This window comes from Eleutherodactylus coqui, chromosome 8 (assembly GCF_035609145.1).
Source record: "Eleutherodactylus coqui strain aEleCoq1 chromosome 8, aEleCoq1.hap1, whole genome shotgun sequence".
Taxonomy (NCBI): Eukaryota; Metazoa; Chordata; class Amphibia; order Anura; family Eleutherodactylidae; genus Eleutherodactylus; species Eleutherodactylus coqui.
In genome coordinates, this window is record NC_089844.1 from 200,462,513 (window position 1) to 200,478,256 (window position 15,744).

The 15,744-nt window shown below is 47.7% G+C and overlaps 1 pseudogene; it reads right to left on the reverse strand.

Annotated features, from left to right (window-relative positions):
* Window positions 1–6,608: 6,608 nt before the first annotated feature.
* LOC136577347 (sulfotransferase 1A1-like) overlaps window positions 6,609–15,744 on the reverse strand; it is a 41,746-nt pseudogene continuing 32,610 nt past the window's right edge.

Here is a 15,744-nt window from a genome sequence, read left to right on the forward strand (position 1 = left end):
CTAGTGCGAGTGAGCTGGTGATCTCGTCAACAGCTCGTACCATGGGACAAACGAGAATTGTGAGATTCTCGGCCCACGTAAAGGGCATTACAGTGTTTTTACTACAGCTGAGGATGACAAGCCGGCGCTGATATATCCAGCTATGCTGATAATTCCATTATGGTTCTACATCGAAGCTGTGCTATATTGGACTGTGGAGCTGTCATAGCCATCTTGCTAAAGCTGGACAGCAGTGATCAGATAAGCAAAAAGTAAATTGTCAGTGTCCCTGCTAGTGAGTCTATGGGTGAAGCAGCAGTGCCCTTCTTGCTAAAAGTCGCACTGTTAAAAAGGTACCTTTTTTGCCTCATTGCCAACTTGGAAAGTGGTGCACTATAATGGGAGAAGCACATTAGGCTTCCTAATCAGACAGGGATTCATTGTTCTGCATTCTATGTGCTGTGTTTGGTCTTTTTATTGGCACATTGTGCCAACACTGGGGCAGAACGCTGTGCTGTAGAGCCTGCATCCCAATTAATGGGGGGGGGGGGGGAGCTATTTAAACCATAGGATGTGTGCAAGGTAAGCATCCTTCTCTCTCTGCCTATTGCTGATCAGTGATTCTTTTGTAGAATTATATCTAGTGAGGACTTCAAAAAGACATCATGCATCTTGTAAGAATTGTGTAATACCACTTCCAGATGGCTGTCGAGATTGGCTTTGCAGTAAAGGTTTTTTTCTTTTTTGCCTAACCTTCCTTAGCATTGAAGGTAAGAGATTTTAATCTATAATCCTATCCTTCTCCTTAGGGGACTTTCTAAATTGGGAGTCAGCACTAGCTTCCTCTACCACCTATCAGGGAATGATGTCCTGGGTAAAGGACCTTGTTCGCACATCCATGAGGGAGCTACGCGAGAACTTGCAAGACCAGGGATCTTCTCAAGAGTGCCGATGGGGTAAAAGTCTAACTTCCTGCCCCTCTGAAAGAGATTTTCAAGTCAGTAAATGAAGTTGGCTGCTCCTCTTCAGAGGTGAGGAGCTAACAGAGTTGCAATTTCCTTTTGATCACATTGAGAAGATTTAAAAGCCTGAACTCACAGGTACAGGCATTGTTGATACCGGGTCAAGTCTCATTTCGCTAGGTGATGACAGGTCCAGGGATGATGTCTGCAACTAACAGGCTGTTTCATGGACTATATGGCACTTCAGGGTCCTACAGAAATGGTCCACATTCGGGAAAAGCTGAACATATGGGTTGATTATCTAAGCTGGTTTCAACTGATTCCAGGTAAATAGGCACTATACCCAAAAGTGTTTGCTGTCAGGTCAATTTTGGGTTGATCCCATCTGCCCACCAGCTGTTGAATGAGGGCCAACACTAAGCTTGAGAAATTTAACTCTATCACCGGGAGAAACCGTACTTGCTAGATGCCTTTTCCATCGTGCGGAACTTTCAGCTGGCTTCTGTGTTGCCTCTTGTGCCGATGGTCTCAAGAGTCGTGGCAAAGGTCAGGCAAGACCAAGCCCCAGTGTTTGCCGTCATACCATTTTGGCCGTGAAGAGCGTGGTTTCCCCTGCTCTTGAGACAAGAAACCTAATGGAGTCTTCCGCTTAGACCGCTCATGGTGTACCAGAACAGATTGTTGTCCAAGGACATTAATATATTCAGCCTGACGACATGGAGATTGACGGGCCCCTAATAGGGAAACCTAGGCCAGTCAGACTCAGTAGTCTCAACCTTGATGGCTGCCAGAGATGTTGCAAAAAATAAGGCCTACTCCATTATGGTGTCCACCTTTAAATATGGTGTGACCAAAGAAGGCTTTCAGCAGAACAACCCTCAATAGCAAACCTGTTACAATTCTTAATAGGATGTATTTGAAAAAGGGCTTAGACTTAATACTATTAGGGTTCAGGGCTCGACTTTATCAGCTTTCTTTGGAAGATCTCTTGCCAAGCACCCATGGTAAAAAAAAAGGGTTTCTGGTGGCCATCCAAAAGCTTTGTCAATCCACAACCAATCTTTTTTTCAAAACAGGACCTGCCGTTGGTACTAAGAAGATTGCATGAACCACTCTGAGCCATTGCAGAAGCAGAGTTATCATCTCTTACAGAAAGGTTGTATTCTTAGTATCAATTACATCGGCCAAGAGGATGAGTGAATTGCAAGCACTAGCTGCAAAAGAACCCTTTCTATTGTTTCACCAAGACAAGGTGCTACTAAGAACTCTCCTCTCATTCAAACCCAAGTGTCCTTCCCATACCAACATTGAACCATTCTTGAAGAAGGAAAGGCACTACAGACACTGAATGTATGAAAAAAAGGGGGTTTGGTACTGTGTTAGCCAGTAGAGCAAAGTGTGATTGTTCTCATTAAGAGAAACCAGTTAATCTTGTAGCTATGATACCTTTTAATGGCCAACAAAAATACATGATGCTAAATACATGATATACTGAAGGGCACCTTCAAGTCACAGCGTCACAGAATAATATGGGGGTATAAATTTATGGCAATGTCTGATACCCTCAAGAATGGAATGAACCTCAGCCCGAGATTTTTGCATAAGTGGAGAATATGAAAGGTCTGAAGAAAGTCAAGACTTTGTCCTCTTCACAACCATTGTCTGTGTTTTGGTTTTCTAATAAAAATTCTGAAATTTATTGTAGGAATGTTGCCATCCAATAGGTGGTGCTACAGAGCTAGTATTACCATCTTTCCATATGCAGTTCAAGTAAAAATAAGAGACATCATAAAACTGTCACATTCTGCAGCTCAGTGGACTAATTAAGCATCTGTGTCTTTGTTTAGATTGAGCGATAAACTAAAACCAAAAAACGTTGAGCGATCACCTTGCGCTTCAAGCGGGGGATGCAGAAGACAAGCCGGATCGCTTGTCTTCTGCATCCAGCTGTTCTCTGCTTGGAGCGCCGAGCTGTTATACAGCTGAGCGCTCCGAGCGGGGTATGAAGAACGCAGCTGGACAGCTGTGTTCTTCATACCTCGCCTGTCTTCAGGTAGCGGGATACAGCTGAAACAATAGTATCAGCTGTATCCCGCTGTGAATCACTGATAAGTTGTTGCTGAAGGATCAGCAATCAGTTAACGAAAACTGCACAATCTCAGTGCAGTTAGACCGAACGATTATCGCTCAAAAGATGGCTTTGAGCGATTTGAGGGAAAGATCGGTGTCCAAGTCAGCCTTAAGTCTCAAATTTCTGTTTGTGAACATTTATTTAGATCAAAAGGTGTATCTCCCACCCCTCCCCCTCACCTCCGCATCTGTGTGTTATAATTGTGTGCCATCCAAACCAGTTTCATTTTAGCCTGATGAAGTGTGGATAACAGAACCATCCGAAAGCCTGCTGTAACATCATGTATTTTTGTTAGCCATTAAAAGGTATCATATCTACAAGATTGCCTGGTTTCTCTTACTGAGAACAATCACACTGGACATTGGATGTAAGCAGAAGTCTAAGGATCTATCTGGCCCGGACAGAAGTCTTCTGGAGGACAGATCATCTTTTGTGCTCAATAGTGGCCCAAAAAAGGGGGATAAGACCTCAAAATTAACCATAGCTTGATGGTTGCTACCAGATCTTGTTATAGCAGAAAGGAATATTTCCCTCTGATGGAATTCAGGTTCATCTACTAGACCAACAGCAACTTTATGAGCAGGAGGTGCTCAAGTTCCAACTGAAAGCATCTGCCGGGTGACATGGTGGAGAACTCTTAATACCTCCATTTGCCATTATAGACTAGACTTCTCAGCAAGGGAAGAATCTTCCGTTGGACCTTCAATATAAAATTTTTGGTATTTCCCACCCTTAAGAAATTGTGCTATAATATACATACACACTAATATATATATATATATATATATATGAGCTGCTGTTTCAGATGGTAGAATTTATTATGCTAGCCTTTGTTGCTGTACTCCAAACAGCAGCACTTAACTTCCCTCCCAATCAAGTTTTTTTTTAGTTAATGTTTCTGGTACCTTCTTTTAAAATACACAAAGGGGGAGGGGCTTAGGACCCTTTTATAGGGCTGCTCTATACCTTTTAACTCTGTGTCATCTGTTCAAAACATGAGGTAGGGGAATAAATATGTATATGCGCTGCTTTTGAACTACAGGAAAGAACATATTAAACTCACCCTATATAACCACCTTATAATGTGGCAGGCTTAGGTACAGCGGATCTGTTCTAGTTTACCTATAAATAATGCAGTCACCATATAATGTACTCAATTAACAGCTCTCTACAGTGATAGTCATTACAGTGCAGTTACCTCCAGTGATCACAGGTGACATTTCAGCTTGGAATCGTCCATATACGGTTTTCTTCTCTCTATAGAGAATAGGGACTTTCACCTTACCCCCCATGAATGACCCAACTCCGTAATAGGGACTCCCTCTCCCCATATGCATGCCCCTACTGGGTAATTATGACACTCCCATATGCATGGCCCCACTCTGTAACAGGAACCCCCCCCCCCCCATGCATGGCCCACTCAGTAATAGGGACTCCCTCCTTACCCCCCCACAAATGACCCCACTCGGTAATAGGGACTTCCCCCCCCCCCCAATATTCATGGCCCCACTTGGTAATAGGAACTCCCCCCCTTCCCTCAAATGACCAAACTCAGTAATAGGGTCTTTCTCCCCCTTCCCCATCCCTATATGCATGGTCCCACTCGGTAATAGGGAATCCCACATATGCATCTCCCCACTAGGTAATAGGGACCCCGCCCATATGCATTTCCCCACTCAGTAATAGGGATTCACCCATCCTCCACATGCATGGCCTCACTAGGTAACAGGGACTCCCCCCAATGTAAATAAACCACATATTGGCTTAACAAAGCAGTTAGCAACCGAAACGTCTTTTCTTACATGGGCTCAATAAAGACTCAGTCCCTTTTATGGATGTGACAATTACCTCATATACACGGACACCCTAGGATACTGCTTTAGAGGTAACAAATGTGTGGGACCCCCCTCATATGCATGGCCCCAATTTGTAATACGGATACCCCATATGCATGGCTCCATTCAGTAATAGGGACTCCCCCCCCCCCTTACCACCCATTAATGACCCAACTCTGTAATAGGGACTCTTCACCCCCACCCCCCATATGCATGGCCCCACTCGGTAATAGGGACTCTTCCGTATGCATTGCTCCACTCGGTAATAGGGACACCCCCCTTACCCCTCATAAATGACCCAACTCATTATTAGGGACTCCCCCACCCCCATATGCATAACCCAACTTGGTAAAAGGAACTCCCTCCCCCCTCATCCCCATATGCATGGCCCCACTAGATAATAGGGACTTCCCCCTTACCCCCTGAATGACCCAACTCGGTAATAGGGACTTACATCCCCCCCCATATGCATGGCCCCACTCGGTAATAGGGACTCCTCCCCTCCCTCCCCTATATGTAGGCCCCACTAGGTGATAGGGACACCCACCCATGCATGCCCCCACTCGGTAATAGGGACTTCCCTGCCCCCATGCATAGCCCAACTCGTAATAGGGACTCCCTCCACGCATGGCCCTACTCAGTGATATGGTCTCCCCTCCCATATGCATTGCCCCACTCAGTAATAGGGTTTCCCCTCCCATATGCATGGCCCACTCGGTAATAGGGTCTCCCCCCCCCAATGTATTGCCCCACTCGATAACAGGGACCCCCCTTCACCATATGCATGGCCCTACTGGGTAATAGGGACTACCCCCCTATGCATGGCCCCACTAGGTAATAGGGACTCACCACTTACCCCCATCCATTGTACGTCTCTCTACCCAAGACAAGATATATCTCAAACTACACACTCAACATGTTGATTCTGGTGTGTGCATACACCAATAAATACCTCTCCCCAGACACGACTATCTGCCTTGGCTCTCGGTCCACAACAATGATGGTTCAGAAGTCATGTCTGAAAGAATCACACACTGTATACTCCTGACTGAAGGAATTAAAATGAAATTGAATCTAAATATTCATACATTCAGTAGTTTCCTGACACTCGGGAATAGGGATCCCCTATGTGGCCCCACTTGGTAATAAAGATCCCACTATGTAGACCCACCTTTATAATGAGACACCCTCTGTGGTCCCGCCTAATAATTGGACCCTCTGTGTAGGCCCATCTAGTAAAAGGGATCCCGCTACGTAGATCCACCCTTAGTGGCCCCACCTAATAATTGGACCCTCTGTGTGGCCCCATCTAGTAACAGAACTCCCTTTATCACCCCAGAACTGGTATCTGATCCATGGTGGAGATTACCTTCATCATTAATACACACAATAGCAGTCTGGCAATGTTACACGCATAGCTTCGTTACTCCTCCTCTCCCCGGTACTCGCTGTACTCCGAGCACTGGAGCCAGGAGGAGGAGTAAAAAAGCTATACGGTGCACATCGCACGCAGCATCAGACAGCTAGTGCGTGTATTAATGATGAAGGTAATCTCCACTACAGACCTAATCAGGTGTGGGGGTCATTAAGGTGCCGAAAGCCCGACAGCACTGTTACCTCCTCGCCCCCAGCCTAGACTTTAAGTAATGACCCGTACACAAATTGGCTGCCATTTACCTGCCAGAAGACGTATTCCTCCACTGCTATAAATCATGAAATGTCTTTATTTTTGGAACGGGGTAAATACAGAAGAAAAGGTGATAAGAAGTCATGGGGCAGTAATAGTATTCTTTAGGATGTCTGTCCATGTGCAATGCGGGCAGAGACTGGGAATGGAAGCGAGACAGTCAGCAGGTCATTGACTCAGACCTCGAAGCGGAAGGTCAGGTCGGTGTCAGACATCTCCCTCTTATAACAGGCATCAAGTAATTCATTGTGAGCCACAGTGAGATGGTTCTTCCAGTCGCCGCAAATTCCTAGAAAGGCAGAAGTGCAGGATTTAGTGACCATAAGTAACACGCTATCAGTAGTTAATAGTAACGCGGAAATAGACGGTACCTTTCCTCATGAAAGGAGAGACCTCGTGGTCCATAACATGGGTCGGGATGGAGCTGTAGTTGGCCATGTGGTTTTCCTTCATGGTCTTGAAGGTTGTACGCTGGTGGATCTTCTCCAGAACATCCTCAGGTAGATACTTCCCCATGTACTTCATCACCTTCCTGATCTCACGTTTTGAGTCCTGTACCAAGCAGATGGAGAAGTTTAGAAAACCGCCTCAACCCCTCATCCAAGGGTACGTCAAGGGTAAGAAAGTTGCACAGAATTTGTAGAGTATCATTAAAGGAGCTGTACAAGAATTTCAAGTTATTCCCTATCCACAGGGCAAAGTGTAACTTGCTGATCGATGGGTCTCATGTCCCCCATCCTCCTCAGTGCGATGTTACTGCACCCCCCAGTAAGGAAGAGACTGAATGAAGCGCTGGTCATATAAGTATACCAGTGATACATTCACTTCTCGCTCGGGTATTTCCATCAGCCCCATTGAAGTGAATGGAGTACTGACCGCACATGAGCAGCCAATGCTGCATTCAGAGTGACGTCACTGCGGGGAGAGAAGCGATCCCCATAAGGACAGGAGAGCAGGACATGGGAGTCCTGTTCTCAAGATTGAGGTGAGACCCCCATTAATCAGTTATTCCCTATCATGTGGTTAGTGGATAACTTGAAATTCTCTTCTGCGCAGCAACGACCCCAGTTGGGACTAGTTGAACAGTGAGCGTCTTCTTCTTGTTGAACTAAATGATCTGGCTCAGCAAAAAGCGAAAAAAACTGTCATCATTGCAGGTTATGTGGGCTTAGAGCGGCATCTATGGGTGTGTGGCACCGCTCCATGAAGTCCTACTTCCCCCACCCCCATCGTTTACTTACAGGAGCCGGCTCGTTAGCGGCCGGCCCATCACTACTAACAGGGACTGTGCAATTCTATGAAACCAAAGGTTACTCGGTGACTAAATGTACCTTCATACTGTGCAGCAGGGGTGCTATAACATTGCTGCTTCCTGGGTCACTGTACTGACCGCAGGAGACGGGAGAGAGGAGACATGTTAAACTCTACATAGAGCGCTCAGCATCAAGCAACAGACAGCGCAACGCATGTGGGATTGTTAGGCTGAAGCCTGTATTGGGTGGTGGCTGGGCACTTTAGTAAGCAGAATCAAAGAAGGGGCACTATAAGCAGATGGGGCCACAGAGGGGACACTAGTAGTAACTGGGGCCACAGTGGGGACAACTAGGAATTAGGGCCATAGATGGGGCAATATTACAAATTTGGGCATTAATAAGAAGCTGGGCCTTAGAAGGGACACTACTAGGAAGCAGGGCCACAGAGGGGACATTATGGGGAATTGGTAAAGTCATCTTGGTATTCTGGGTCGGATGGAGAAGAAAAGGGAAAGTGAACAACTCCAGTCAGAGAGGACATAACCTGTTATCATTAGAGGTAACGGTACTGTAATTACTGATATGGTCTGCAGAGAGCCTGTCTAGAGCAGATATCTACCACTATATAGCGGCAATATTGGTCTTTGTATAGTATTTTTCTCAGTAACAGTATGGCGGTATTATTTGGCTCTTATATAGTTTCACTATTAGCAGTACTGATCTTTGCAGTGGTCTTACTTTAGTAACACTATGGTGGTATTAGTTACTATATGGTGATACTATGTGATCATGGTGGGTCCTTTTTTTCTTGTTTAGAGGTTGGTATGTAGATATCTTGGTTCTGTTATCGTATCTATGGAATGAGCTTGGTTCTGGTATTGTCTCTGTAGTAAATATCAGATTATTATAGAACTTTAGACTCCTTGGGGGTCCACAGTTTCCAGACAGGCCAAGACCCTTGGTAACCGTAATCGGCCCCTGGTGTGCACAATATAGCTACTGATTTGGCTAACCCCCGTCTGTCTAATATAAAGTGAACATTATCTTGGTCATTTCCAGGGTGCTCTGCACTCGGATCTAATCCACAATGGATACCTAGGATGAGTAAATATCTATTGCTACCTCTAACAGGTCCTCGTAGAACAGGTAGAGGACGTCCTTCTGCTGTCTGATCTTCCACCAGCACTTCACATGGTCACTCCATGGCCCAAAGGCAACTATGGGAGAAAGGACAAGTATGAGCATGGACAGGACATCTAGAAGGTGCCTGCTGAGGGTCGTAATTCTATAACAGCGGGGGTCTCACAGGCTGCAGACCACCGGTTTAGTAACTGGTATGTGTTTGGTAGAGGAAGCATTTCCTTGCACCAGAGAAGGCTGCAGTCTAGTTCCCCTACTACAGACCCCTATAGGAGTTAACCCTTATGCTACCAGCATAATGAGAGGATACATTACTTGTACCTGTTCCTTTTAGGATCTTCTGGATATTCTTCAAGCGTCCCCGGATCTGGGTGCACATAGGACATGCGATAAGAGTGATAATATGACACAAATACATCCTTAGGGTTCCGAGCCACGTAAATTATCTGCAGGGAGAAAAGGCGACAAGAAGTTACTGATTCTGCCATGAAAGGAGGGCGAACTAGAGATAGAGATGTGATCGGCCTGATGAGGGAACACATTGAGTTATGAACCAGGCTCTACGCAAGAGAGATGGCCCTGGGTATAGGAGCAGGGGGTGATCAGGGTCTACAGGAGGGGAGAAAGCTATTGAACGTGTATGACCACCTTAACTCCTTGACACTAAATGGCATACATATACGCCCAGCAGCAGCAGGGTTTGTATGGATGGTGAGCCCATCCTGCTCCATACACAGCGAGGGCCAACTGCCTCTGACACCATCCACAACAACTGCAAGCAGCAGTCACACCACTTTTGACAGCGGAATTCAAATGACCCAATCGGCATTAGGGTGTCCCGAATGGCTCCACAGTGATGAGATTGTGCAACACTCCAGAGGGGTGACCCTGGGCACCTGGCTAACGTGAAGAGCTGGGAAGGTTAAGTGCTGACGTGTCACTCGCCATGCTCTGGTCCCGGAGGGATGACATGCTGCCAAGGCCAGTGTAGATTGCATGCCAGGCTTCAACACTCCTTTGGCTGGGAGTGCCAATAAAGGGGATGATAGTGGTGTGTGTGGGTGTTGTAGTAGATATCACTTGTGATGCAACCGTTCCCACATACCATTATTCTATGCGGCGGAGTAATAAACACAGAGATAGATATAGATATATAACCTCGAGTCCTTAGGAACAGTTAAGGCCCAGTATAACTTTTACCTGAAAAAAGACTTGCACAGGTATTACAGGTACAAGTCACTTGACGTACTGACAGGCTATAGCTCAGAGGTAGGGAGGATACACAGGATCAATACAGTCCAGAGGAGGAGGAGGGGGGAGGGGGTAAGGAGTCCCCCCACAGACTCTTTGGCAGGCAGTTACTCCAGAAAAGGCTTAGCCTAGATACACCCCACATACGCATGGGTGTCACAATCAAGCACCTCTGTGCGGTGATCCTAGAGTCGGATGGCCGCATAGAAAAACACCTGTATTGTGAATGGGTACCTGCTTTTTTTTTTTTTAAGAAGTTGGGGTCGGTTCTCTCTCCTCACATCAACACTACATGGTGAACATAATAAACATTTAAATACTAATAAATAAAAAAAGGCAAAATTGCACTTCTATTGGTCATCCCATCTCCAAGTAGAAACTTAATGAAGTGATCAAAAAGTCGTAAAAAAAATAAAAAAATAAAATTATATATGTATAAATTTGGTGTCGTCGTAATCCCACTGACCCATGGAATAAAGTTATCATGTAATTTTTGCCGCTGTGTGTACACTGTAAAAACAATTCCCTCCCACCAAAGATATTGAAATAGTGTCTTCTTCCATTTTACACCATATATAAATGTTTACATTAATGTGAATGATACATTAAAAATAGTAGAATTGAAAAATATAACTTGCCCCACAAAAATAAGCCCTCAGACAGCCACATTGTTGGAAAAATAAGAGTTAAGATTTTTTGTAAGTTGGAGAAGAAGCAAAAAACAAAACAAAACAGTGCCTTTAAGGCACAGGTATCAAACACAAGGACCGCTGCCTCATTTTATGTGGCTCGCGGCGTGCCGACAGACGCTCACCACTGTAGTGATTACCAGCTGGGGTGCCGTAGCTCCCCACTGGAAATCACGTTGGCAGCGCTGATTCTGGCGCACACTCTGACGTCAGTGTGCAGCCAGGATCCTCCTCCCCTGAGTCCTCTGCTCCTCAGTTCCGCAGGAGAGGACTCAGGGAGGAAGTGTGCCAGGCTACACGCTGACGTCAGTGTGCATCCAGGCTCAGCGCGAGCAGAGGAGGAGCGGTGCTGACAGCAAGGAGGAAGTATATGGGTTGGGGTTAATATTGTTATGGGGTTAATATTACTGACGGGGATTTATTACTATGGGGGGTTACTATTACTGTGGGGGTACCCTGTTACTACTGGGGCTACTATGAGAGTCACTATGACTACTGCGACCACTAGAGGGGGGTGAGGGTGTCACCATTAGGGCTCGTTCACGAGGGCGTAATAGTGTTTCGGTCGTACAAATACACTGCGTATTTCCACAATAGAGAAAAAAAAAAACACGCAGATGGGCCCACTGAAATGGTGCGCAAATAAGCAGTGAATACACAGGTTTCCTGCGCATTCACCATGTATTTGCGCGGCCCATTCACTTTAATGGCCTATTGCGGTACGTAGTATGTAACATAATAGGTCATGCTTTGTGAAAATCTATATTCATGTGAATGACTCATTGAAATCAATGGTTTCTATTCACTGCATATTTTGTACGCAAATACGCTGGTGTGAACAGGACCTCACTATACTGTCTTACAATCGGCCCTTTGAAGGTCACTATAAGCCTGATGTGGCCCTCGGTGAAAAGGAGTTTAACACCCCTGCTTTAAAAGGAAAAAGAGACTGTGCAACTCTTTATATAGGCTGTTTGCAGGCAAGTAGGCAGATTAGGTTCTACAGCAAGACCTGGATACATTGCAGTAGGGGGACCAAACTCTACAAGACAGATTTTGCTCAAGCAAGAAATGGACCAGACTCTTCCAATAGGCACTGCAAAAAAAACAGACCAGGTTCTAAGGGAAGACAGATAGCAAAAGTATCAGGCTGTAAAGAAGGAAAGACCGACCTGTTATATGGACCAGCCTGTTATCTAGAGAGAGGTAGACCTCATCATACAAGCCTTCTATACTGATAAATCAAGAACTACAGCAAGAGTTATAGGCCAGCCATTATAGCATAGGAGGGAAAATGTAAAAGGCCTGGCTATAAGGGGAGGAAATACGGGGATTCACACCAAAGTGAAGGAAATCAAGACTCCATATCAAACCAGACTCCAGTGAGATCAGCTGTGGTCTACAAAGAACTCACTACCTTGGACTTCTTCTACCAGAAGCTGCTTGGCAGGAGGTGCACGGGTAAATGAGTTTTAATCACACGGGGAGAGTCCATAGCATCAAGGATCTCCGTTCCTGAGGAAGAGGTGACAAGTTGGACTTATGTATGAAGGAATGTGATGACAACATAAGACATGGACTCCTACAAGGCCGATGGTTCATCGAGGTTTTGGTGTTACCTGCTCATTTATTGGGAAATTCAAACCCCAAAAAACACTGTAAAATAACTTTATTGGCACCACTTACCTGACGACATGTCAGGCACCGCATACTCCAGAAAGGGCACCCGCTCAAATATGGCTCCACGTTGGCTTTTTGCAACATCTCCATTTTGGAGCATTAAGTCCACAACCTTGCTCACCCAAGTGGTACCTGTAAAGAGTCAACATCTATTGAGCATGGTCATGTGAAGGTCCCCGTTGTCAATGGTAATTAGAGGAGTTGTGGGAATTGACACTGTGCACGGTGCCAATAGTCATGGGTTACTGCTCTACGACTTCAGTTATTGAAAACAGTCTGTAACTTTTGTTGTTAAGTGCAGTTATGCTAGAGAGATAATTCCACACCAAGCCAGGTACGTCTCCTGCCATCAAGCACACCATGGACACAGCTCAGCCGTACTGGAGGAAACGGCTGGCATGTCACTCACCACCAAGGGTGCTCAGCAGCTGACCAGGAGGAACCCGCCCTGCCGGCAGCCTCCCGAGTAGCTCCTGCAGCCATCCAGAAGGCACCTGCCCTGCCGGGGGCTTAAGTAGCCCCTGCACCCATCCTAGGGAAACCCGCCCTGCCGACAGCCTCCTAAATAGCCCCTGCACCCGACCCAGACCAGGAAGCTTCTCTATTCTGCCTGCCCCAGTCTTCCACACCAGTGTGGAAATCACCATGTGTCAAGCAGCTTAGGCTGCCTGTCCACGGGCATTGCGGTCGCCGCAGGAAACGGTAGACGGATCTCCCCTGTCAACCTATCTGACAGCTAGGCTGACCATGGAGAATCACAACTATTCGCGAAAGCTTCAGACAGCGTGATTTGCCAGCGATTTACCGCCAGCATCACGCCCGTGGACACCAGATGCATTTATGCAAACAAACCCATTCAAGTCAATGGCGGCACCAGGTTACGACCGTTGTCACACACGAACATGCCCGGTTGGAGGCTCAGCGGCGCAAGCCAGCGGTCGGTCTGCTCTGTCAGACCCTGCAGCAGTTCGTGGGCCATGTGCCTCTTCTCTCCTAAGCTGAGTAGTTTCAGCACGGCCTGCTGACGCTTGCCCACCGCTGTGCTGCCACGCCGCGCGACACCAACTCCTGGCGACGTGCTGCTGCTGACACATCTTGATTGCGAGACAGAGGTTGCGTAGGAGGAGGAGGAGGAGGGTGGTTTAGTGGAGGAAGCATACACCGCCGCAGATACCACCACCGAGCTGGGGCCCGCAATTCTGGGGGTGGGTAGGACGTGAGCGGTCCCAGGCTCTGACTCTTTCCCAGCCTCCACTAAATTCACCCAATGTGCCGTCAGGGAGATATAGTGGCCCTGCCCGCCTGTGCTTGTCCACGTGTCTGTTGTTAAGTGGACCTTGGCAGTAACCGCGTTGGTGAGGGCGCGTACAATGTTGCGGGAGACGTGGTCGTGCAGGGCTGGGACGGCACATCGGGAAAAGTAGTGGCGACTGGGAACTGAGTAGCACGGGGCCGCCGCCACCATCATACCTTTGAAAGCCTCCGTTTCCACAGGCCTATACGGCAGCATCTCCAGGCTGATAAATTTGGCTATGTGCACGTTTAACGCTTGAGCGTGCGGGTGCGTGGCGGCATACTTGCACTTGCGCTCCAACACTTGCGCTAGCGACGGCTGGACGGTGCACTGAGAGACATTGGTGGATGGGGCCGAGGACAGCGGAGGTGAGGGTGTGGGTGCAGGCCAGGAGACGGTAGTGCCTGTGTCCTGAGAGGGGGGTTGGATCTCAGTGGCAGATTGGGGCACAGGGGGAGAGGCAGCGGTGCAAACCGGAGGCGGTGAACGGCCTTCGTCCCACCTTGTGGGGTGCTTGGCCATCATATGTCTGCGCATGCTGGTGGTGGTGAGGCTGGTGGTGGTGGCTCCCTGGCTGATCTTGGCGCGACAAAGGTTGCACACCACTGCTCGTCGGTCGTCAGGCGTCTCAGTGAAAAACTGCCAGACCTTTGAGCACCTCGGCCTCTGCAGGGTGGCATGGCGCGAGGGGGCGCTTTGGGAAACAGTTGGTGGATTATTTGGTCTAGCCCTGCCTCTACCCCTGGCCACCGCACTGCCTCTTGCAACCTGCCCTGCTGCTGCCCTTGCCTCCCCCTCTGAAGACCTGTCCTCAGTAGGCGTAGCAAACCAGGTGGGGTCAGTCACCTCATCGTCCTGCTGCTCTTCCTCCAAATCTCTGTGCGCTTCTCCCTCGGACTTACTCCAATTACTACTACCTGAGTGATAGACAACTGTGTCTCATCGTCATCGTCCTCCTCACCCACTGAAAGCTCTTGAGACAGTTGCCGGAAGTCCCCAGCCTCATCCCCCGGACCCCGGGAACTTTCCAAAGGTTGGGCATCGGTCACGACAAGCTCCTCCAGTGGGAGAGGATTCGGAACCATTGCTGCCCATTCTGGGCAGGGGCCCGAGAACAGTTCCTGGGAGTCTGCCTGCTCCTCGGAATGTGTCATTGTAATAGAGTGAGGAGGCTGGGAGGAAGGAGGAGCAGCAGCCAGAGGATTCAGAGTTGCAGCAGTGGACGGCGCAGAATTCTGGGTGGTCGATAGATTGCTGGATGCACTTTCTGCCATCCACGACAGGACCTGCTCACACTGCTCATTTTCTAATAAAGGTCTACCGCGTGGACCCATTAATTGTGAGATGAATGTGGGGACGCCAGAAACGTGCCTCTCTCCTAATCCCGCAGCAGTCGGCTGCGATACACCTGGATCAGGAGCTCGGCCTGTGCCCACACCCTGACTTGGGCCTCCGCATCCTCACCCGCGTCCACGTCCTCTAGGCCTGCCCCTACCCCTCAGCATGGTGTATTACCAGTAGTGCAGAAACAGAATGCTGTAATTAAATGTGCCGCTTATTGGCCTGTGGTTGGAGGCTGACTTCGTTTACGGAACGCACAGCAGAGCCAGGAAAGAATTTTGCGCAAGCCTGCTGTAACACTTAGCTGGCTGCTTATTAATTAGGACTACTACCCCCAGCAGAGACGCAGTACACTGAGGACGGTCACAGGCAGCCCAAATAGATTTTTTTTCCCCAAATTCTTTGGAACAAGTCCACTGCCTATATAGACAGTATATCTCTTTCACCTTTTTCACTGTCCCTGCCTCAGCACTACTGGCCCTATACTCTGTAAAATTACTGC